The following is a 26,052-nucleotide window of genomic DNA, read 5'->3' on the forward strand; positions in this document are numbered from 1 at the left end:
CTGTTGAGGCTGGCCACCCTCCTGCACTTTGCATAGATATAAACAGATACTCAACAATCTGGCTCAACAGCATGAAGAAGGGAAATTACAGCTAAATCCAAATTGGTCTTTGTACACATACATTCCAACAGGGTCTACTGAACCGTGGTAGTTGTGGTGGGGCAGGGGTTAAGCTGAATGCAATTCATTCCTCCATAAACTGGAAAGGATGGGGTGGGGATGGAATGAGGCTAGCTTTGGCAGTGTTATTACCAGCTCAGTCAACAGCAGTGCAAAAATCAAATATGCATTTCTGCTAAAGAAAAAAAGTGCATCCATTTTGTAAAAAATCAAATTGAATGTCAGTCAACGGTTGCCTAACTTCCTAGCATGTAACTGTAGATTATTTCCAGATAGCCTGGAATAGATGGGTCACAATCCTAGTGGCTGCATTCAGTTTGTAATTTGGGGCACGCCAACAGTTTCTATGAAGCACAGAATATCATCAATCCTTTAAAGAAACAAATTCAGAACAGATGTCTGAAATGTAAACATTAATATACAACTGAAATGGAATTTTAAGGAGAAACTATTTGTTGATACTTTTACTCTGATTTTCAGGTAAGTTTGTGCAATTTTTTCTCACCCTTTGATTTCAATAGGCACCTGCAAGTGATTTCAAGCTTAACATTTAATCTTAAGGGCCCACATGACTGTTATAAACCACTCGATCTTTGCTCAAGATTTCAGATATCAAAAGTGTGTTTCAGGTAGATAACAGCACTGTACGCATTTCCATATATCCATCATTCTCAAAATTATTTTTGAACATTTAAAAAATAAATACACAATGTCTGAAAGGTGACCCAATTTTGCTACATAGCTTTAATGCTATCTGTACTGCCAGGGCAAATACTTGAATGAAATTTTGTTTGGAAAATACACCAAACTACTAAACATTATCTGATAGCAAATTAAAGTCCATTATTAAGTATACAAAGGCAATGAACTCCCACCATGGTTACAAATTAAGGGCACTTCCTCATGATGCACCCCAAACAATAAGATAAAGCCCATTTCATTTACAGTCCAGAGCTGTTTTTGCATCTAGCTGCACACGCACACCGAGTTTTGGATTCTTGCTCCATCTATATAGCAAGGTGGTTGCAACAAAAATGGGAAGAGAGGCTGCTCAACAATCGATCTTGAATTTCAGAGAACAACACGATGCATTCGGTTTTGTGTAATGCTACATCGCATACCATTTTCTTCTCTTGGCCAGTCTTACGTAATTGTGTAGACAAACTAAAGGGCTATCCAGTGCTGCTAATATTCCAACTGCTGGTTTAACACATTTGTAATTCAGCAGGTTCAACTCACGATAAAAAAGGCAATAAACCCATTGTGCAACCTATGCACCACAAAAACAAAGTGGTGCTCTTTTTAAACTTTCTAAAAATTGTATATGTTGGAAAATGTGAAGCAAATTAAATGCTGATTAGGTCAGATAATTTTAAGTTTGACTGGTTTCTTCCACATCACAGCTATCCTGCAAACTTCTCACACTGGGGAGTGCAGGATTTTCCTTTCCCCTCAAAAAATAAGCCTCGTGATAAGAAAAAGCTGTTCTGGTTATAAACAAGTGTGATTGTTTTTCTCTTTCCCCCCAGCTGCAGCACACACCCCCAGTGATCTAAGGTGACCTTGCACCCTTTTGTCCCGTGGCCTGCCCCATTAATCAGCCATTTAACGATGGATAGTCACACAACAAAAGCTTCAGAATGTGTTAATAGCCTATTCATGAAAGGTGAGAATAAGCTGACGTGCCATCTTCCTTCAATAGCACATATGGTTACGACTACAGAATTTTCCTAATGTGTCGCCTGTCATCTACCCAAACAATAGAAAAATAATAATTGGTGCAATGGATTTTGCATGCTGGTCAATTTAAAGCAACTCTTTTTTAAAAAATGTGCAAGTAAATACTATATAACACTCCCTCAGGAGGCATCATCATCTATATCAAATAGTGGGTTTAGCATTCACCTAGATCCTGCAAGTTTTTACTGACTCCATTCTGCCTCTTAAATACTCATCACGTTTGTCAGTATATCACTTGCTGCCACCCTTTCCTGAGCCTGCCCCTGATTCAAAATGGCATCCCAGACGGGATAAGCATAAATGAAATGATTGCATTAAGCATATTTTATGTGTACCAGTTTTCCAGTACCCTTTTTCAATCCTTTGAAATTGAAAAAGGGTACTGGAAGACATTGGTACACATCAAGTTAAACAGTAGATAATCTAACCAAAATTACTCAAGCTAATGTGACAATGCCTGGACGATTCAAGTTTGCTCAGACATATATTAGCATCACTGATCTCTGACAAGCTGCAGCTGAAAATGGAATGTTTTGTTCCACAATGACTGTGCATCAATATGCTGCAGGCTCGGAGAATGCCAGAATACACGGCATGTCACCCCTAGTCGCAAAGACGTAGTCGTCCTGGAACTCCAAAGACTGACATGCCAGAAGATTTTTCTGAAAAACGTAGCTTCGTACTTCCATTTGCTGCCTTCCGAATATCCTAAACAACACTATTACATGCAGATATTCAAAACTTCAAACAATTAAATACAGAATAGGAGCAATTGTTCCTCCACGGTTTTACTTAAGGAGAATCAAAAGGTGCAGTGTTGACAGGGCATTTCTCCACTTCACTTTACAAAATATCGACACAGATAAGTTGGAACTGCATAAACTGGGAAAGCATTAAAGAAAATAAAGCTGGCCTCATTTAAAAACTCTGCAATTTAAAAAAAGATGAACCCACTCTCATCAAGAATTCAAATGCCACAGCAAGGTGGGGATTCTTTTCTCAGGAATATCCCCAATTACCTTCTGATGTTAAATTGAGCTCATTTCCACAATTCCAATAGCAACTCATATTTACACCAAAGATTTTACCCTGGTATAAGTTTTCAAGTGCCCTCCATTGTAAATCTGAGGATTAACCTATAGCAGAGTAAAACTAGCATAAAAACTGACCTCTGATGATTGATTCTTTGCCTTGAACAGAGAAGCAGCTGCATAAATGTCTTAGAGATACAAATCACTATTTTCTTGATTTTTCTCGACCCATGTAGGGATTTAAATGCTGCTGCCATTTTAAGCTAGCGTTACTACCCTGCTTTGTGTTAGTGTAAGCAGGCTGTATCAGTTTATTCTGGGCGATACCTTAAGAAATTTAAAAAGGCAGCAGCTGCTAATCCAGTATACACAGGACATGTGCAAAAAGAAATTAACTTGTGCCAGTTTTTTTTTTAAATATAAACTCGCCCTGGAAGAGGACAATGGCCAACTTCAGCAATTCAACAGCAGAGGCAAAAAGAAAGACCGTGAAAGCTGGAAACTCAAAATAAAAAGACAGAGCACAGGGAATGGAGAGCATGAGGGGGATGGGGTGAATGTAAAAGAGAGAGAAAGACAATGAATTCAGTTTTCAATGGGATGTTTTAGCTTATACTGCCATTATTTTCAATTTAACACTTTATGAACGCAATCTTGAAGATTATGCATTGTATTTCTGGAATGCGTGTTTTTTTTCTGAAAAGGTGCTACTTTACCAAACACCTGATTTAACCGGTAAAGAAAAGTTCTTTGTTTTAAAGGAGTACTCATGGGCAATAATTCTACCCTAAGTATTTGCTTGAAAAACAAAACTCTATCCGCAGAGTTTATTTTCCTTATCTTCCACTAGATTTGCCACCACCCTGTCCTGCTATTTTACTGAAAGGAGAAAACAGCAGGGGTTGGAGGGGGTGGAGGAAGCTAATCAAACAGAATGTCACATCTTAGCTCCTATCTCAACACTGTGGTAAAGAACTAGGCCTCAACTAGAAGGACAAGCATTGGACGATTTTTCATTCAATTTGCTTTTCTTCTACAAACAAAGAGAAAGATACTTCACGATGAGGTTGTACCCTGACATCCCTTCAAATCTGCAATTAACAGTCATGCCAAATTCTCATTTGCATTCACTGACAATCACCATTTTTGTGAAAAACACTTCTTTCTTTTTCTGTGGACCTCAGTGTGTAATAACTCCAGTCTCTTCATGCCACAAGTAGGCTAATTAAGTTGTTGCTGATTGCTTGAATTATTGCAGAAAGCATACTATATGGTTCCCTTCCACTCTATCACATTCTTCATCCCTAAAATCACTGAGCTCACTTGAGCTACAATTCCACAAGTACAGTTCCATAACTTGCTGGTATCTTCTGACAACTTGTCAGTTTTCATACATAATTTGGATATTGGTGCCATTCAAGCTATTCACCTGTGGGTGACATCATAGTCAAACAGCCTTTTGCCTATACAGATACTTTCCACTAGAATCACTAGATAGGGGAGAAAGGGAATATTGATTAACCTCCCCCCTTCACATAGCTCAGGGAAACTGGAGTCAACTATAATACCCACACTATAATTGTTTGTCAGTACATCGCGCCAAATTTCTACTGACTCAATGTACTGATGTGTCATTAGATTAAGAAATTTATGAAGTCAATTTGAAGAAAGCAATAACAGCTTAGCTACTTCCAGTGGCTGAGTTTAGCCCCTTCTGATTCAGTATGATGTGGCTGCAACTCTCTGCCTGAGCCAGAATTTTTTTTAGGGGTGGAGGGGGTATCCAAATCCCACTCCAGAAACAGAATCCAGATTGATTACTGAGTTTAATCTTGAGAGAGCACTATATTGCTGAAACACCATATTTCAGGCGAGATAGTTGTCCACTGTGCATAAACGATCCCATGGCCCTCTCCTTGCCAACAATTTTAACTTTGAATAAAAGTTAATATATTATCGTATTACGAAATAGTTGCTGTGGACAAACTGACAGTCACATTCGCCTGGAAATGTGATTACACTTCAGGAGCAATTCACTAGCAATAAAGCACTTTGGCACATCCTGTGGTCATAAACAGCACTATAGAATTGCTAGTGCTTCCTTCTCTTTTGTAAAAAATATATCAACTAATTTCACGTTCACCTCTCCCACCACTCTACATTTGCAGTCTGAAAATATCAAAGATGTCATACAGCTGCTAATACACTATATCACTTATTTACTTGTCCATTGCCATTGACATAATTGACCACTGCTCCCATCTTCATTACAATGAACTAGTGATGAATCTCTAAGGCACTACCCTCTCTAACCTTATCCCCACCCATCCTAGTGCCAGTCAGTTCCATTTATTACAGTGATTTCTCCTTTTATACCCATGTACTTTCACCATGAGCCATGTTTCCATCCAAGACAATCAAACACTGATTTCCAAAACATTGTCCCTTGCAACAACATCTCCAATCAGAGATCTATGGATCTGTATGTAGATGCCATCCAAATCTATTCATCTGCTCTCAGCTATGATCACCTTTAAGTATTTGATGAAGGCTTTTGCCAACTCCAACATCAGCAAGATCATTGTAGTCAGGTTTCACTTTAGAAAATTCACACCTCAGCCACTAATCCAACCACCATCACTGATGCCCAGTCAGAATCTCCAGTGACATTTGATGAAATAAAGCTTCAAATCACACATCTGGTTCAACACCAAGACTAACAATATGCCACCTCCAGATCACAGATACCTGGTGGTAGGGTCCGTTTGGAGATGGTGGAAATGATGGCGGATGATACCCTGTATATGGAGGTTGGTGGGGTGGTAGGTGAGGACCAGTGGGGTTCTGTTCTGGTGGCGGTTGGAGGGACGGGACTCAAGGGCGGAGGTCTGGCGATGGAGGAGTCCAAGGACCTGCATTGTCTGGCGATGGAGGAGTCCCTCCTCCCTACCTTTTATCTTAGCCTGCGGGACACACTTTCCTCGACAGTTGGAGGAAGAACGCCTCATCTTCTGCCTAGGAACGCTCCAATCACAAGGGATGAACTCAGATTTCTCCAGTTTCCTCATTTCCCCTCCTCCCACCTTCTCAGTCAAATCCCTCGAACTCAGCACCACCTTCCTAACCTGCAATCTTCTTCCTGACCTCTCCGCCCCCACCCCCACTCCGGCCTATCACCCTCACCTTGACCTCCTTCCACCTATCGCATTTCCAACGCCCCTCCCCCAAGTCCCTCCTCCCTACCTTTTATCTTAGCCTGCTGGACACACTTTCCTCATTCCTGAAGAAGGGCTCATGCCCGAAACGTCGATTCTCCTGCTCCTTGGATGCTGCCTGACCTGCTGCGCTTTTCCAGCAACACATTTTCAGCTCTGATCTCCAGCATCTGCAGTCCTCACCTTCTCCTCTCCATATGCATCTCTAGTGAAAAGCATTATCATTGTGTTGCTCATTAAGGGCTTAGACAGAGAGGAATTGCTCCCATTGACATCAGAGTCGAGAACCTGAAGACACAAAGATTAAGTGACCGGCAAAATAACAAAAAGACGTTATGAGAAAAAGCTTTGTTGCATAGCAAGTGGCAACAAAGTGAAATATGCTGCCTGAGAGGTGCTAGAGGTGGACAAAACAGTGACTTTCAAAAGAGAACTCAACAGGCAGCTGGAGGAAAAATACTTAAAGTTTCAGAAAAAGGATCCAGAGTGAGACTAACTAAATTACTCTCACAGAAAGGTGGCATAGGCTTAAGGGGCAAATGGCCTCTTTACATGCTGTAACCATTCTGTGTTCCTTTTTACAAATGAAGTTACTATCATATTGGAGATGAAAAGTCACTGACAAGTCAGTTAGGAATTAACAAGTTACTGCTGGATATATGGTGCATAACAGAATCATGTTTTATAGCGCTCTCAATTCCATTTCTAAAAGCCCCGAGGATATATGTGCTGTCCTAGTACTGATAGAAAACATGTGAATTCCAGGTCAATGCCAAATTAGCTGATCCAAACGGAGGTGGAAGAAACCGTCACAAAGGATGCTTCTGAACATTTACTTTCTCAAGAATTCTCATTTAGCTGAGGTTTCAGAGCATTGCTGCAACCTATGGAATCACGTGTCACACCTCCTGATTGAAGGGGAAGACGTGAGAACATTCAAACGCAAGAGTTTTCACTGACAACTCAGCGCAACTCCTCTGGTTAATTTGGTACCAACATTTGAGTCATAAGCCCTATATACACAGCTGATCAATAAGATCCTACATGTTCACAATACGTCGTGCCACTGTTCCACTTAACTCTCAATGTGCAACTTAATCAGGAGAGGGAGCATAAGAAAAATGCTATCCATTCACTATTGGAAAAGATCTTGAAATTAGCACAACTGCAAAGTAATATCCCATAAGTATGCCTAGTACATTGTAGAGAAACACTCAGGAACAAACATCTTGCTGCAATTTAAAGGTCAGAAAAGGAGGCATCCGAAACTTGACAGCCAATCCACACATTGCATTGCATAAAAGTCACAGACCAGAGGGCACCAGATATGATACCCACACATTTTGGAATGAACTGACCTAAACTGGGCATTACAAAAAGACTGGATGTCCAGCTGGAAAATATTTCAGGGTCATCAGCTTTCATTACTTTTTGGTGAACCTTGCTGCAAGTATGTGGGTTGGACAGTGAGGCATGGAGAATTGCGCCCAGCAAATATATCTTTCTTTGGAAATAACAGCTATAAAGTTCATACACCAAGACTGGCCACTTGCGTGAGACAGAATCAACTACATGCCTGCATGGGTCTAAGGGGTGGTGTGGGCAGCACGGTGGGCACAGTGGTTAGCACTGCTGCCTCACAGCACCAGAGATTCCCGCCTCAGACGACTGTCCGTGTGGAGTTTGCACATTCTCCCCGTGTTTGCGTGGATTTCCTCCGGGTGTTCCGGTTTCCTCCCACAGTCCAAAAAAATGTGCAGGTTAGGTGAATTGGCCATGCTAAATTACCCGTAGTGTTAGGTGACGGGATACATGTAGGGGAATGGGTCTGGGTGGGTTGTGCTTCGGTAGGTCGGTGTGGACTTGTTGGGCCGAAGGGCCTGTTTCCACAATGTAAGTAATCTAATCTAATGTAAATCAGGTAAAGGTTTCAATAGCAACCCATGTCATACCATTTTATTGTGATAATATACCAATTTCATTCAATATTCTTTTCCTAGTCTCAACTGGACGGTCAATAATATAGGAGTTTACTTATCAAAAGGGGAAGAAATCAAACTTCTACTTTTCCCAAGTGCTTTGCAGAGATCAAACAAAGATTAACAGCAGGTTAGAGGAGATATTAACTTTCAAAAGTAGCTCATTGTTTGTAAAGCATCTTCGGATAGCCTAAGATCGTGGAAGAGGCTGTGAAATAGGAGGTGGGTAACAAAATACTTGGCCAGATTTGGTCAAGAAAGTTTAAGGAGGTTCTTAAATAAGAGGAAGGCAGAGAGATTTAGGGTGTGAATTTCAGAATGTGCAATAGAGATAGCGATGTGCAGAAGCATCAAGAGTTAGAAGATCAGAAAGTTGGATGCCTTTTGGGGTAGGGGAGAAACACTGTGGTTGTAAGGTTGGAGGACGTTACAGATGTGGGACAGTTAAGGATGCAAGTACATTTAAACATAAGGTTGAGATTCTCAAAATGTAGATCAAGTCAACTAGAACTCAATACAAGTAACAAAGACAGGGACATTGATGAGCAAGATCCAATATTTAATTGTCTCAAAGAATTTCATATACAATTAATGCAATACCTTGATGTGCACAGACTAATTTATACAAACATGCCAGCCACTTTTCACAGCAAGGATACATGAACAGTTAATTAATCAGTTTTTAGTGTCACTAGTTGAGGGGAGAATATTCACAGATCACCGGAAGGATCTTTTGAAAAGTCTTATGATCCTGCCCCATTAGCTATCTGACGAAGGTGCAGCACTCCAAAAGCTGGTACTTCCAAATAAGCCTGTTGGTCTATCACATGGTGTTGAGAGATTTTTACCTTTCAAGAATGGCAGAGGATCTTTAACACCTACAGAACAGTACAACAAGTGAGATGTCAGTTTCAAATCTGATCTGGAGGACAGTGCTTCTGCTATTATGGTAGTAATGTACTGAGGTGTCAGCTTATATCAGTGTATGTCACCAAACGAACAAGAATTGCAAACTTCTGAATCAGGAAAGAGTGCTGCTAACTTTGCCAAACCTGACAATCTAAAATTGACAACTGATACAGATCCGGCAGTAGACAACCAATGATCTTTGAAAGGTTTCTTTCACCTTCTTCAACTAAATTTTCTCCTTTTACTGCTCTCCTTTTACAGCATGTGGCTTCCTGCTGACACAAGATTCAACAGGAGAGTCCACACTTTATCATAAGGTCTCCCATTCTTTACACATGAGCAGTAATATTAAACATCTGTCAAATAGTGGGTTGCTCAAATAGTGGAGTTGAGGACAGACAAAGTGGTGAAACATACAGGAATCACAGCTAAAGTCAATCCTACTTACATCCAACATTTATATTCAAGAATTCCTAAATATTGCTTAACATTAGGTTTGCGCCAAAAAGAGCTATCCATTACACTTGACTGTTATCTTAATATTAATTCCTGATCATGCCCTACTCAAAATTATTGGAAATAATATTTAATCCTGAAATTTGAATGCTTAAAATTATCAGATTTAAATTAATCCCAAAATGAATAACTCGAGTGAGCAGAAACTTTGGCTAACATTTTACCAATCTAACCTTGCTGTGTTCTTCTCTTACTTTTAGTTAATTCACCACTGATCAAGTAGCAATTGAGGGACATGAAAACACAGAATCTAAGCAGAGAGTTTACAGTGTGTAATGTTCTCGTATACGAACTAATGCAGGCAAAGAAAATCAGTTCCAGATGGGAGCAGTGTTTTTGTCATGGGATTTTATTTTTAAGAAACAGCTGTGTTGGAATTTATAGAATAATTGTCTTAAGTACCATTAATAATTTTACACCAACAGAATGCTAGAAATGACGAGGAACTGAAGAGTTTTTGATAGATGTGAGGAAAAACAATACAGAAATTAGAGATGGGATGCAAGGAATGCATTGCAAGATGGCACAGTCCAATTAGGCTGAACTTGTTTTATATTTTGAAATGAATTCAAATACATTCACACGTCACAAAAGATGAAGTTGCCTATGGATATTGAAAATTCAGAAATTCCACATGATCCAGGAATCTGGATGGCCTACAATCTTTTCCTGTTTACAGCTACATATCAGAGTTACAGGATTTATTTGTAGAAGTTGCACATTAGAATACATCAGCTGTTTGAAAACACCAGGAAGATAATCTGGCAAAATGCAGAATAACGTGGTTGAGCATAATAATACGGGGGTCAATTAGGCCCATGGCTGACCTGCAAACCTGAAACTATAAGCCTTGTCTAAAATGAAAATTGTCAAAAGTCTTCCAGGTCCATACTTTCGGAACATGAAAACCTGCAGCTGTTAGCAATTACAGATAAAAGTTTCACAGGATGACACAATCGTATCCTCCATCGCTCAGAGACAATGCAGTGGAGATACTGTGGGATGCAATTCACGATTTTACACATCGGGTACGGTTTGAAACGCCATTTAGTCTATCAATGGTGCGATATTTATACCACCACACAAACGCACGCAAGTCTGCAACAAAAAAAATCCTCGCTTCTGAACTGCCCATTCTGCTGCCTGCGGCTTGGCACAGATAAGAATCGCGGCCAAGACTTTAAAGAAAAACATATTCGCCTTCCAATTACGCTTTATGGCAACGACAACAAAGTATGAAACACACGGCGGAGGAGTTACAGTGACTCTTAGTCCAGTCAGTCAAGTCTCATTTTTTAAAACAAAACATAATCCACCTAGACAGGGTTTCGGACCCCAACACCCCGAGAGAAACAGAAAAGGATCTTCTGCTTACATTCATGACACAGACAGGAGGGGGCTGGGGATGCTGCATAAAATCAAGAATTTCTACTAGACAAAGTTAAAGGCACCAGAAATATATGCGTACTTATTTGCACCAAGAGGATTAATGACGTTCCCCCGGCATCATAATCACCGACATGTCATCAAACTGTTTAAAACATTTAATCATGTGGCAACCACGAGAGAGAGAAATAAAAGATAAATCACAACCTTGGACTGGTAGAAAGAGAGAGGACATAAACAGGAGAATAAAGACAGAAGTCTATAGATAGATTTAGTCATTTTTTTTCGGTTAAAGACTTTTGGAGAGAAAGAAAGAAAATCCCATGAGAGGAGAGAGAGAGGGAGGATTTCCCAACGTGCTGGGAGGTTCCAAACACTTGTTATGAAGATAAAGATTTGGGATCCGACAGTCAGGCACGAATGCCGTAAGGGACCGGGGGGGGGGGGGAACAATCTTTTCACTTAAATTAAAAGTCTGAGGAAGGAGAGTGGGGTGTTGAGGACGGTGTGTGTGGGGAGGAAAGGAGGAGGAGGAAGGGGGGGTGTGATGTTGTTATTGTTGTTGTGGAGACCTCGAGATCAACACATTGACTCGCGGCCTGCGCCACCGTCTCCCCTACAACAATATTTATATTTTATTTATTTTTGTGTGTGTGTGTGTGAAGGGGGGGGGGGTGGGGGTGGTGAGAGCAGTATTTTTGTTGTTGTGTGTATGTTTGAGAGGTTTGATCTGTTCTGTTTCCACGCCGGCGGGGATTGAGGGGAGGGAGGGAGGGAGAGAGGGAGGGGGGTGCGTGAAGAAAAGAAAAACACAACTCACCGCGAAAACGCCACCGGCGGCCGTCGTCGACCTCCTCCCCCGACATCTTCCTTCCCCCAGATGGAATAACAAGTGGGAAAAGCGAGAGGAAGCGCCGCCTGGGCAGAGCCGGCACCATCGGCGCGTTTTTTTTTAACCTCCAAAATAAGATTTGAAAATCCTCATAAAGAACAATAGAGCGCTTGGACAGGAAGTCACTGGGTGGCGCCATTGCTGCTGTGACGCCGCCGGGGGTCAGGGGTCACCGTGGGGCGGGACCACGGGCAAAGGGGCGGGGCAACCACGCCCCGCCCCTACCCCACCCCAGTCAGCATTCAGCCTGCTCCACGTGGCTCAGGCCAGCCTTCCCCATTAACTGTCTCTGACATGACACTCAGTGCCAAGGACCACCCTCACCATGTACCACCTTCACAGTGCATCACCTTCACGACACACCACCTTCACCATGTACCAACCGCATGGTGTACCATCTTCAGGACGCACCACCTTCACGGCACACCACCTTCACAATGTACCACTGCATGGTGTACCACCTTCACAGTGTAACACCTTCACAATGCATCACCTTCACCATGTACCAACTGCACAGAGCACTACGTTCACCATGTACCAACCTTATAGTGCATCAACTTCACCATGCACCAACCTCACGGTGCATCACTTGCACCATGTACCAACCTAATGGTACATTACCTTCACCAATTACCAACCTCACAATGTATCACCTTGATGACACACCACCCTCACCATGTACCAACCTCAGTGCAACACCTTTACATTGTACTAACCTCATGGTACATCACCTTCATGTACCAACCACAGTGCACCACTTTCACTGTGCACAGTCTTCATGGTGCATGGCCTTCACGGTGCATCACATTCACAGTGTATTACCTTCATTGTGCATCACCCTCATGGTACACCACCTTCACGGTGCATCACTTTTCCATATACTGTAATCACCATGTACCACCTTCCCTGTATACCACAATTGCTGTGTACCATCTTCGCTAGGCACTGCAATTGCCATGTACTGCCTTCACTGTGTACCACAATCACCGCATATCATCATCACCGGGTACCACCTGTACCATGTACCACAATCACTGTGTACTCCCATCATTGTGGACTATATTCACTATGTACCACAATCATCCTGCACCTCCTTCACCATGTACTGCTACTTTTGTGTACCATCTTAACCATGTACTATGATCACCACGTACCACAATTACTGTGTACCACATTCACCAACTTCACCATGTATCACTTTCAATGTGGATCACCTTCACCATGTACAACAATTACCATGTACAGCAATCATGGTGTATTACATTCACCATGTACCACAATTGCCATCTACTACCTTCACAGTGTACCCCACAAACACCACGAACCATCTTCAATATATAACACTTAGGGCATGTACCACATTAATTGTGGATCATTTTCACCATATACCATCTTCACGATATATCATGTTCACAATGTACCACAATTGCCGTGTACCATGTCACCATGTACTGGCTTTACTATGTGAAAGTGAGGACTTAAGATGCTGGAGATTAGAGTCAAGATTAGAGTGGTGCTGGAAAAGCACAGCGGTTCAGTCAGCATCCGAAGAGCAGAAAAATCGATGTTTCGGGCAGGAGCCCTTCATCAGGCTTTACTACGTACTGCCTTCAACTTATACTGCCTTTAAGGTGTGCCACATTCATCACACTGCATTCATCATGTACCATATTCCCCATGTATTGCATTCAAAATGTACCACATTCACCTGATGAAGGTGCGGCACTTCGAAAGCTAGTGTGCTTCCAATTAAACCTGTTGGACTATAACCTGGTGTTGTGTGATTTTTAACTTTGTACACCCCAGTCCAACACCAGCATCTCCAAATCACATTCACCATGGATCCTGTTCCAATGTAGTCCATTTATCACATACTATGTTCACCGCATACTACCATCATCATACACTGCATTCACCACATTTACCATGTACTGCACTTGCTATTTACTGCACTTTGTCACTGTGTACATATCAACATATATTACATTAATTATGTATCATATTCACAATATACCCCACGCATCATGTGCAGCATTTACCCATGTACCACATTCGCCATTTACTGCATCCACCATCTAACCTGAGTATTGCTGATTTTTTGTTGAAGACTATTGTGTTGCAATCATCATGGCAATTCACAAGAATATCAACAAAGGGACAAACAACATTTATACTGGGAGAGGAGATGGGCAGGCAAGTATACTATCATTGGTAGATATGTTGCAATGGAGAACGCATCAGTAAATGATGATTGACAATTAGCTGCCAGGCTTTGTTTATGTTGAACCAGCCAAGTTGACTCTGAATGGTCAGAACATTGCCTTGAAAAATGAGACAGTGAATGATTGTCACATACAGTGCACATCCATCTTCTTTCTGTCTGCAAAGAACAGGGCTCTGTGTGTTAATATATGTAGCTTCCAGAATGTGAGCCCAATACATATTCACCACTCACTGCATTCATCACATGCCCATATTCACCCGTGCACTGTAATCATCATGTACCACATTCACTTTGGGAGTGTCCTGTCAGTCAAAGCAGATACTGATGATGAGATCCTGCATCGCTTCTAGTGTGCAAGCACAGCCTTCGGCCACCTGATGGAAAGCGTATTCGGGGACAACAATAATCAGATCTGACACCAAGATCTTGGTTTACATAGCTGTATGGTTCCCACTCTCCTATGTAGCTCTGAGATGCGGACTAGGAGAAAGTGAGGACTGCAGATGCAAAGAGTCAAAAAGAGTGATGCTGGAAAAGCACAGCAGGTCAGGCAGCATCTGAGGAGCAGGGGATTCGACATTTCCGGCATAAGTCCTTCATCAGGCCTGAAACGTTGATTCTCCTATTCTTCGGATGCTGCCTGACTTGCTGTGCTTTTCCAGCGTCACACTTTTTGACTCTGGGACGTGGACTGTCTACAACAGACACCTCAAGGTGCTGGAGTAGTATCATCAATGCTGTCTATGCAAGATCCTGCGAATCTGCTGGAAGGAAAGGCATATCAGCACCAGCGTCCTCAACCAGTCCATATCCTCAGCATTAAGGCATTGACCACCCTTGATCAGCTATGAAGGGCTGCTCCAAGACCAAAGTGGAAAAGGAGCATCTGGGAAGACGAAAAGCACCTCAAGACTAGCCCAGTGAAAGCACACCAATGCCCTACCCATCCCTTCCCACAACCACCTTTTGCCCCAAGTGTAACAAAGCTTGCAGTAGCGACATCAGTCTGTATAGCCACCTGTGGATTCATCCCGAGAGTGGAAGTGAGTCTTCCTCACCAGTGAGGGACCACTAATGAATAAAAATGATCGCATTCACTTTTCCAATTTTCACACTATGTACAATGCATCACATTCATCATGTACTACATTCATCATGTACCACATTCACCTTACCCCACATTTACTATGTACCATGTTCAATTCCACCCTCACATCTTCCAATTAGCACACATTTGACTTGGAATGTGGTCCACTCAATTGATTCTTTTTATATATTTATTCTTTTTAGAACATGGGTATCAGTGGCCATTCCTGATTGCTCTTGAGAAGGTAGTGGTAGGGAACCATTTGCTTTTTGTGTGATCTGTTACCACTCTGGGGAGAAGAAATGTCTTAACTCAAAAGGCTAACAATCTTTGGAATTCTATATCCCAGAGAGCCGTGGATGCTCGATCATTAGGAATGTTCAAGACAGAGAATGTTTGTTTATGAAGGGAATTTGAGGATACGGGGTTCATGCAGGAAGGGGAAGTTGATTAGAAATCAGCCATGATCTTGTTGCATGTGGAACAGTTTAAAGCAGCCAAAGTCCTTCATTTGATCTCTTATCCTTGACCTGGAAAAAAAAATGAGTGATGCCACCATATATATTTTTGCATTTTGCACCTTTTTAAAAAGATTCATTCATAGGATGTAAGCATTGCAAGTGAACATTGCACCCAGTGGAGGAATGGTGATATATTTCCAAGTCAGAATGGTGTGTGTTTTGCAAGGGAACTTGTAGTTGGTGGTGTTCCCAAGATTTTATCAATAGTAGTGTTCACTGCAGTAGTTGTGGGTATGTTCACCAAGCTGGGAAGTTAATTTGCAAATGCTTCATTCCCTTTCTAGGCGACATCCCCAATGCTGTGGAGCCTCCTGTGAAGTGCTGATAAATTGTGTCAGTTGGAACTTAATTGGTTTCATTCTTGGTGCTTCCAGTTGCTCCTTACAATGGTTGGTATATTGGGTCTAGATCAATATGCTTATTGATGGAGTCTGTGGATGAGTGCCATGCATCTAGAAATTCTCTGACTGTCCCCTGTTTGGCTTGTCCTATTATGTTGTCCCAGTCAAATTTGTAGAATTCATTTCTTTGGAAGGATGCTGTGATGAAGGGGTTATCTTTTGAGGAAGGATTTGTGGTCAGATTGGGCCTGTATTTAATGGAGTTTAGAAAGATGAAAGGCTTCCCTAGGGGAGTCAACAGTGTGGATGCTGAAAGAATGTTTCAGAATAAGGGATCTCCCATTTTAAATGATGAGGAAAAGGTTTTCTATCAATCATTGACTGATGAAATTCTTTTTCCTAAACAGAAGCAGAGGAATTGATTTAGATCGATTTCTCATTGATAAGGGAGTCAGAGGTATTGAGGATCGATAGGAAAGTAGAATTGAGGTCAGAATCAGATCAGTCATGATCTTTTCTACTGTTAAAACAGACTCCAGGAGTTGAATAGCTTACTCCTACTTCTAATCTATATATTTCTAAGTTCAAATATCACCATTACTTCACTATTCACACAAAACCTAGACTTCCTTTCCCAACAGCACTATGGGTGTAGCTACCCCACATGGACTGCAGCATTCCTAGAAGGCAGACCATCACCACCACCGCAAGGATAATTAAGGATATGCAACAAATCCAGGCCTAGCTAAAAAACCCCACCTCCTACCTCCTGTGGAAGAATAAAAATCCCACTCCCAAAGCTTAAACACCCAAAATGCGATATCCAAACTCAAAACTCCAAAGGAGAAATTGAGGACTGCAGATGCTGGAGACCAGAATTGAAAGATGTGGTGCTGGAAAAACACAGCAGGCCAGGCAGCATCCGAGGAGCAGGAGAATCGACGTTTCGGGCATAAGCCCTTCTTCAGGAAAACTCCAAAGGGTGACTAGATGTTCCGTATAACCAAGGCAGTACCAGATTTTTGTTGTGTCTTGGCGGTCCCAAGAATCTCTTCAAAAGTGGTTCAAGTGCTTGGGTTTCAGCTTTATCCTCGTTGGAAATTACGCCATGGGTAAGGAAGTGGTGACAAAATACTGATGTAGCTGGAACGTAAACGAGCTGGAATGATGATAGGGCTGGGGAGAGTATTAGGGCTGATTGGCAGCTGGTCTCAGGGACACACCTCCAGCCAGGCTTGTACTCTAAGGACTCATGCGAGATTCACTCATGAGTGTGGTATTGACAGCACCTCTTAGCTCACAAGTAGCAGAGGATCTAAGGCAAATCCTCCAATTTCAGGTAAAACCATTCATCCAGGTGGTCAGGAAGAAATAGCTCAGTACTACAATGGCTCTTATATCTCTTTAATGTGAAACTTAATACGAACAGGAGCTGGTCAACACATCCTGGGTTTTGACTTCTGAAAATCTGTCTGTCCTACATTTTGATGCAGTACGGAAGGGTACAGCCTGGTAGAGGTGCCATCCTTTTCATATTAATGTTAAACTTGTTATTGTGCTCAGATGGTTAGAAAAGATGTCATAGCTTTATTGTGAAGAACAACAAGGGAGTTACACTCTGGCTAATATTTATCCCTTTATCAACATTACAAATTAAATTGATCTAGTCATTATTACATTGATGTTGAATGGACTTTGCTGTGAACATATTGGCTGCTACATTTCCTACTTCCCAACTGCAATCAACTTCAGAAAGTATTGAATTCTGATGAAATATCATTTCAACTTGACACATTAACTCTGCTTTTCTCCCCAATGTTGCCTGACATGCTGTGTTTTTACAAACTTTTTATTTGGTTCTTTAACTTCAAAAAGTACTTAACGAGTTGTACAATGCTTTGAGATGCCAATGAGGGTGAAAAGCAGGATGCTTGCCTTTCAGCTTAAATGGCAATTTGATCCAAGCTTTCATAAACAGGAACTGATAAGGGTAGAGCGTGAACATTTGCAAAGATTTTTTTGGATATCTTGATATTGTGCAAAGTAGATTTATTTAAACCCTTCAACCCTCCAGAAACATCTGAAAGGATTCTCCAGTAGCTAAAAATACGTAACATTTCCTGGACACTGGCTGAAAGCAACTTCGAGGAAATCAGTTGGGGAGGGGAGAGCATAGTCAAATGTTGCAAATTTTCCGCTTTAATTTTACAACGTTTTTTAAACTCATAATAAAATATTGACGATCATACACCAATTTAATTCCATTGTCTTTGTGCTAACTCATTGAATGCAATATCCAAATCAATCAATCCCCCACTTCCTTTTAACAATGCTCCTACCGTGTACATCATTATAACTAAGGCTTGATTTTAGCACTCCTGTTTCTGAGTGTTGTGTCGTAGTTCTGGGCACATAGCACTTCAGTGCAGCACTGAGGGAGTGCAGGGCTGTCAGATCGTGCTGTCTTCAGAAAGAGATGTCAGACCGAGGCTCTGTCTGCTTGCTTGGGTGGATGTAAAAGATCCTGTGGCACTACTTCAAAGAACTGCAAAGGAGTTATCTCTGGTGGCCTGCGCTATATTTACAACTCAATCAACTTCACAAAAACAGATCATCTGATCATTATCACATTGTTGTTTGTTATTAGAACAGTGACTACTCTTCAAAAACTATTGAATTGTCCTGTAAAACATTTTGTGATGTCTGATATTTTGTTTGCAAAAGTATATACAAGTACATTGACCATTACAGAAACTCAATAAAATATCACATTTCTCATGCATCATGCCTCCTCCCAAAAGCAAAATTTGATTGTTTCCTAAATATGAAAACTACATACATTTCAATGCAAGTATTTTGTCAAAGGGGTAATATAAATGAATAGCCTCTTGGTACATTTTGGTGTAAAGACCTTAGATGGTGACCTGTCTCCACGGCACCTTAATAGTGGTTCCTCTGGGTTTCTGTGCTGAGAGATGCACTTCCTCCTGGATCTTGGAAAGTGTCAGTCCGCAACACTTAAGAGTCATAGAGACGTACAGTACGCAGACAGACCCTTTGGTCCAACCAGTCCATGCCAACCAAATATCCCAACCCAATCTCGTCCCACCTGCCTATATCCCTCCAAACCCTTCCTATTCATATACCCATCCAAATGCCTTTTATATGTAATTGTACCAGCCTCCACCACTTCCTCTGGCAGCTCATTCCATACACGTACCATCTTCTGTGTGAAAAAGTTGCCCTTTAGGTCTCTTTTATATCCTTCCCCTCTCACCTTAAACTTATGCCCTCTAGATCTGGACTCCCCCACTCCAGGGAAACGATTTTGTCTATTTATCCTGTCCATGCCCCTCATAATTTTGTAAACCTCTATGAGGTCACCCCTCAGCCTCTGACACTCCAGGGAAAACAGCTCCAGCCTGTTCAACCTCTCCTTATAGTTTGAATCCTTCAATCCTGGCAATATCCTTGTAAATCTTTTCTGAAACCTTTCAAGTTTCACAACATCTTTCCGATAGGAAGGAGACCAGAATTGCATGCAATACTCCAACAATGGTCTAACCAATGTCCTGTACAGCTACAACATTACATCCTAACTCCTGTACTCAGTACTGTGACCAATAAAGGAAAGCATACCAAACGCCTTCTTCACTATCCTATCTACCTGCGACTCCACTTTCAAGGAGCTGTGAACCTGCACTCCAAGGTGTCTTTGTTCAGCAACAGTCCCTAGGACTTATCATTAAATGTATAGGTTCTACTAAGATTTGCTTTCCCAAAATGCAGCACCTCGCATTTGTTAAAGTGTTTCAGGCAGACTAAATGCCATCATCACACAGTTGATGGTCCTCCAGTCATTGTTGAGGTTTGTGTCAGTGTGTGTTCCGGGCAACAGCACCGAGTCAAGCATTATGAAGCTGCTCAGGATGAACCTCGTCAAAAAGCATTGCATTTCTCCGAGTGCCACGGTTTCCTCCCACAATCCAAAGATGAGCAGGTTAGGTGAATTGGCTATGCTAAATTGCCAGAGTGTTCAGGGATGTGTAGGTTAGGTGCATTAGTCAGGGGTAAATATAGGAAAATAGGTTAGGGGAATGGGTGTGTTTGGATTACTCTTCGGAGGGTTAGTGTGAACTTGTTGGGCTGAAGGGCCTGTTTCCACGCATAGGGATTCTAATTTAAATGCCATCTTCACAAAGTTGATGGTCCCACAGCGTGTGGACTGCTGCAGTTCAAGAAGGCAGCTCACCACCTTCTAAGGGCAACCTAGGGCAGGCAGTAAATGCTGGCCTAGCCAGTGACACCTACACCTATGAATAAATCTTTTAAAAACCGCTTTGTTTGACACAGGACATATAGGAAAAGAATGTTGTTTGACTGGGTGCAGTGATTGGCGATGACTAAGACTTCACAGATATATCCAAATACTGTTGGCAGCCTTAACACACATCACATTATCCCCTCTTGTAATAAAACCACAAGGAGATACTGGGCCAGTGGCATCAAACAAAATATTTTCCCTTACTAAGAGGGGCACAACTAATAAAAAAACACAAGGAAGCTTATAAAATCAAACATTATCACCCCTGACCAGTACAAATTCCAGTCCCTTTACGACAATGCATTTACTGCTACTTTAACATTTTGAAGAGAAATAGAGAGAAATTAGTGTTTTGTTTTACACTAGACAATAAAGACAGGACTATAAAAAACAGGGAAACTGCTATCACTTGTTTAAATTAACTTATGCCTAGTTTCCTGTTTCAGAAATAAAAATGCTTTTCATTTTTATAATACTCTATCTTTCCAGTCCAGCCTCTATTGTTCAGAACACCACTTATCCAGAAGTTTTTTTGAGTGGACCCAAATGATTCATCATTTTAGTAGAGTATTTTGGGAGCAGAATACCTGTAAGATAACTAAAACTGGGTTTTATTGCTGCTTTATAAATGCATTATCACTCATGTTTTTCAGTTCACTCATGTATGATCAGATATTCCAAGATCTTTCATATTCCAGAACATTTTGAAATCCAGAAATAAATTGGTCCAGATTGGAGAAGTGACAAAGTACATCCTGGTTTTCTGAAATGCTTTGCAGTCAATGAATTACCCTTGAAGTATTATCTTGAAGCAGTAGGTGATGGCCTAGTGGTATTATCGCAGAAATGTTAATCCAGAGACCCAAGCTTGAATCATACTATGCCCGATGATGGACTTTGAATTCAATAAAAATTTGGAATTAAGAGTCCAATGTTGAATAGATCGTCAGAAAAAACCCATCTGGTTCACTTAATGTCCTTTAGGGAAGAAAACTGCCATCCTCAGGGATGGGTAATAAATGCTGGCCTCGTCAGCAATGCCCTCAATCAGTGAATGAATATTTTTAAAAATTACTGCTGCAAATTTGAGGGCAGAATTGCACACAAAAAGGACAGCATGATAAACAAGCAGTTAATCTATTTTGGTTGAAGGCCTGATGGGCTGAATGGACTCTTTCTGCACTGTACACGTCCATGCTTTTGTGAAGGATAAATACTGACCAAGAGAACTCTTCTATCCTTCAATGTATGTGAGGGTTAATTCACATTACACACAAGACTTCAGTTTAAATTAACATTTTATACAAAATAAAGAATATTATCTCTCAAAACAAAGCTCTGCACTTAAATGTCAGCACAGATAAAGCATGCAAACTCCAAGAATGAAATTTAAACCCAGAACCAAGACTGCCACCACTTAACCAAATTGACACATCTTGAGCAGCCCTTCAATCGTGTAATACATACCAAAATATTTGAAGTCTGCTGCAACACTGTGCTAACCTGGCCTGTCCCTTTCAAGATCATGGCTGAAATATTTCCAAAGGTCAGTGGTCTAAACAGGCAAATATGTTATTTCCTGACCTCAACTGCAAGGTATCTGAACTTCTGTAATTTTGTTAAAGTGCAGCTTAGAAGAGACAATTATCAAATGATCAGCTTTGTTATTAAAACATGTTTTTAATTTGTAACCATTGTGCAACAACTGGAACGTAATGGGATCCAGATTTTGTAGACATTCATAATTAGATCTAATAATTTTGTTAAACAAGTTTACAATCTAACTTTATTTTTGGAACAAGAATGAAATGCATTAAAAATGTCATATAAAATACTGCCTTTCCCTGTGACTTGGTTTTGGTGAGTTTCCTTCTCTTTTGTTTTGTTAGACACTCGATTTAAAACTAAATCCCCTCTCCCACCTTGCACTCATCCAATTCTCTCCACTCTCTGGTCAGTTTTTTCCTATTGAGAGTTGAGTTCCAAAATGTCAGCTGCCATCATTGTACCTTTCCCCAGAGGCCTACCCCAAGAGTGATCTCTCAGTCATTTCAGAAGGCTATTTAAGAGCATAATTGAGTGTCATAGCACTGAAAGGAGGCCATCTAGCCCACTCAGCCTTTGTCAGCTATTTAGAAAAAAAATCAAATTTGATTTGATTCCCACTCTTTCCCCATAGCCATACAACTGCTTTCCTTTCCAAGGAAACATCCAATGAAAGGTGATATTAAATCTGAGCTCTCCCATTTAAGAGTGAGATAACTTTTTACTTCCCTCTAAAGGGTTGCTACTGGGAGGGCTGTGGAGGCTGAATCATTGAATATATTCAGGGCAAAGTCAGTTTCCTTTCATCAAAGAAAACAAATAATCAAAGCTTATGGAGACAGATACTGAGCTGAAAAACGTGTTGCTGGAAAAGCGCAGGTCAGGCAGCATCCAAGGAGCAGAATCGAGCATAAGCCCTTCTTCATTCCTGAAATGTCGATTCTCCTGCTCCTTGGATGCTGCCTGACCTGCTGCGCTTTTCCAGCAACACATTTTTCAGCTCTGATCTCCAGCATCTGCAGTCCTCACTTTCCCTTATGGAGACAGATAGGAAAGTGGAGTAAAGACCGAAATTAGATCAGCTATGATCTTATTGAATGGTGGAACAGGCTCAGAAACAGCCTATTCCTGCATCTATTGAGGTATTGAATTCTAGATCGTGAAAACATGAGGCATAAAATAAAATCCTAACCTATACCTGCATCATTTACTGCAAAAGGCATCACAGCCAAGCTGAAGCCTGCCCTTGTCAAATATTCGCATATCTCCAAAACCAGACAACAACAACTCAAGAACCATGAACAATATACTGAGGTCCAGGATATGTATGTGTCAATATTTGATCACTGCTGCCATCCAACTGAGATCAGTAATCACAACACTATTTTTTCCTAAATAATTTTCCATGCCTGTATTCCAAGTCTGTTTGCACCAAGAGGTTTCATATTTGCCAATTCAGTCGATGGAGAACAAATCTTTAAATGATGGTGCCCACAAACCCACTTAACAATATAGGTGCTGTCTGTGCTGACTACAATGCTACTGTAGAGGCTGCAAAAACTTTATGGCATTTGAAAAGTGCTTCAAAATAAACTTGACACAGGTGTAACAGAAAAGTAAGTGCGTGCAATGGAAATCTTGTCTGAAAAATATGATCCACTTTGATGTACATTACTTGTAAAAATAAACACTTCCATATGTTCAGCCTTACAATTCTTAATAACTCCCCTCTGTTGACAGATGTTTGTATTGGGACAAGAAATTAGGAAATAATATAACAATTGGCAATACACTTTTAAAAAAAATAAAAACATTGAAAGAAGGTGTTTTTAAACACATCAACGTGTCATGCCTGAAACTCAAAACATGTAGGATCCACTGACCTTGTCAGTCATTCCATTTGGGAACAGACACTGAAACAGCAATATTTTGCATATCATGTTAAAACTAATTAGCTGCACTCATCAGTCTCTGAGTTTTCAGAACTGAACCAGGTGAGTGCCAAGAATCGGGCATAAGATTAAAGATACATTTACAGCTGGTAACTCCACAGGCTGTCTTGTCAGCTGCACAAGGCATACAGTGAGAAAGAGAGAGAGAAAGACACACACACACACATACAGAGTCTTAAGTTGCCACCACCTGTTGGTAGCATGAGGTGCTCCCAATCCTAGTTTCTATTGCTAATTGTCAACATCATAAACAACAAAAGCAGATTGTCATTGCTTTTATTTATTAATTCCTCAGCACAGGCACAATAAACATGATTGGCCTCCTGCGCTGTTGGGCTATCTACCAGATGGTGCTAATAACTTGGTTACTCATGCTGACTTCTTGAGGAGGGGAGCAGACATCACTATGATTGGAAGGGGAATGCAGCATTAAAGTAGGAAAGCCTTGCTACAACTGTACAGGTTGGAGGTGTCATTGATAGTGTCGAGGGCTAGTGCAAGCTGCAGTGCGACATAGACAGGATGCAGAGCTGGGCTGAGAAATGGCACATGGAGATCAACCTGGATAAATGTGAAGTGATATATTTTGGAAGGTCGTACTCAAATGCTGAATATAGGATTAAAGACAGGATTCTTGGCATTGTGGAGGAACAGAGGGATCTGGGTGTGCAAGTACATAGATCCCTCAAAGTTGCCACACGTGGATAGGGTTGTTAAGTATATGGTGTTCTGGCTTTCACTAACAGGGGGATCAAGTTTAAGAGCCGCGAGGTTTTGCTGAAGCTTTACAAGTCCCTGGTGAGACCACACTTGGAATATTGTGTCCAGTTCTGGTTGCCCTACTATCGGAAAGATACAGAAGCTTTGGAGAGGGTGCAAAGAAGGTTCACCAGGATGCTGCCTGGACTGGGGGGCTTGCCTTATGAAGAAAGGTTGAATAAGCTTGGATTTTTATCTCTGGAGAGGAGGAGGAAAAGAGACCTGATCGAGGTGTACAAAATAATGAGAGGAATAGATAGTGTCAATAGCCAGAGACTTTTTCCCAGGGCAGGATTGACAGGTACGAGAAGTCATAGTTTGAAGATATTAGAAAGAAGTATAAAGGAGATGTCAGAGGTAAGTTCTTTACGCAAAGAGTTGTGAATACCAGCTGTGGTGGTGGAAGCAGTCATTAGGGACATTTAATCAACCTCTGGACATGCACATGGATAGCAGTGAGTTGAGGGGTGCGTAGGTTAAGTTACTATATTTGACATTAGGATTAAATCTCAGCACAACATTGTGGGTCAAAGGGCCTGTTCTGTGCTGTACTTTTCGCATTGGAGAAACCGTATCTAGAGATTTGCATGCAGTATTTGTCCCCTTATTAAAGAGGGATATATTTGCATTGAAAGCACTCCAGATAAAGTTCAGCAAACGAATAAGTGGTAATCTTATTGAAACAAAAATGTTCCAAGGGAACTTGACAGGATGGAGACTAAGATGATATTTTTCCTTGTAAGAGAGAATCTTATAGAGCTGGGGACTTTTATTGTCCCTGTTTTAAAAGGTTATTCGGATATTTATTCCCATATTGTATCAATTGAGCAGAAATATACATGCAAAGAAAGAGTCCTGAGGATAGCCAAAAATCTCTGTGGTAGGGAACTAAGACTCCAGGCTCTCAGGATCCTTCCTTTACTCTTGCTTTAAGGTTGCTAATCTGAGCAGGTGGAGCAGGATGTTTCCTTAGCAGTCCTTGACCAGGAGATAGGTAAAGAGAAATTATCCCCAGTCTTCATTACGATCCAATGAACCCAGTCAAAAGCATAACGACTGGCTATCTGATGACAGAAGGCTTATTTCAGTAACTTCCTCAAACCTTACAATAGCTGTCCCCCATGCCTCCAATTCTGGTTTTGCATGTTTTCTACCTTCTACCTCTTCCAGCTGTCTGCCAGCAAAGTTACGGAATTCTCTCAAATCTTTCTGCTTTGCTCTCTCCCTTGAAGGCAGTTCCTAAAAATCCCCTTGTTGATCAAGGTTTGGGTCACCTACCCTATCTTATTTGTTGGCTAAGTGCCTTCGTTATCTTATGATCTTATGAAACTTCTTGGGATGTTCTACTTACAAATGTGGGGAACTGATTCAATTAAAGGTTGGTGCTTGTCATGGCCAAGTAACCGTACCAACATTCTATCCAGGTCTTCACTGGAAGCATGTTAACAAGTTGCTGAAGAACTGGAAAAATCTCTTCCTTATCTCAAGAACAGTCAGTATGAGAACTGAAA

The 26,052-nt window shown here is 41.2% G+C and overlaps 1 protein-coding gene across 3 annotated transcripts in view; it reads right to left on the reverse strand.

Annotated features, from left to right (window-relative positions):
- Window positions 1-11,950, reverse strand: part of LOC122563109 (ubiquitin carboxyl-terminal hydrolase 49-like) — a 65,732-nt gene extending 53,782 nt beyond the window's left edge. For 2 of the 3 annotated variants that reach the window (XM_043716549.1, XM_043716546.1), the window contains exon 1: window positions 11,717-11,950. The gene's annotated coding sequence lies outside the window, so the exon portion shown is untranslated. Of the gene's footprint in view, window positions 1-10,978; window positions 11,332-11,716 lie in introns of those variants that run through there. The other variant, XM_043716547.1, reaches the window with a different exon arrangement.
- Between the last annotated feature and the right edge of the window lie 14,102 nt (window positions 11,951-26,052).

Source organism: Chiloscyllium plagiosum, chromosome 26, assembly GCF_004010195.1.
Source record: "Chiloscyllium plagiosum isolate BGI_BamShark_2017 chromosome 26, ASM401019v2, whole genome shotgun sequence".
NCBI classification, from domain to species: Eukaryota; Metazoa; Chordata; class Chondrichthyes; order Orectolobiformes; family Hemiscylliidae; genus Chiloscyllium; species Chiloscyllium plagiosum.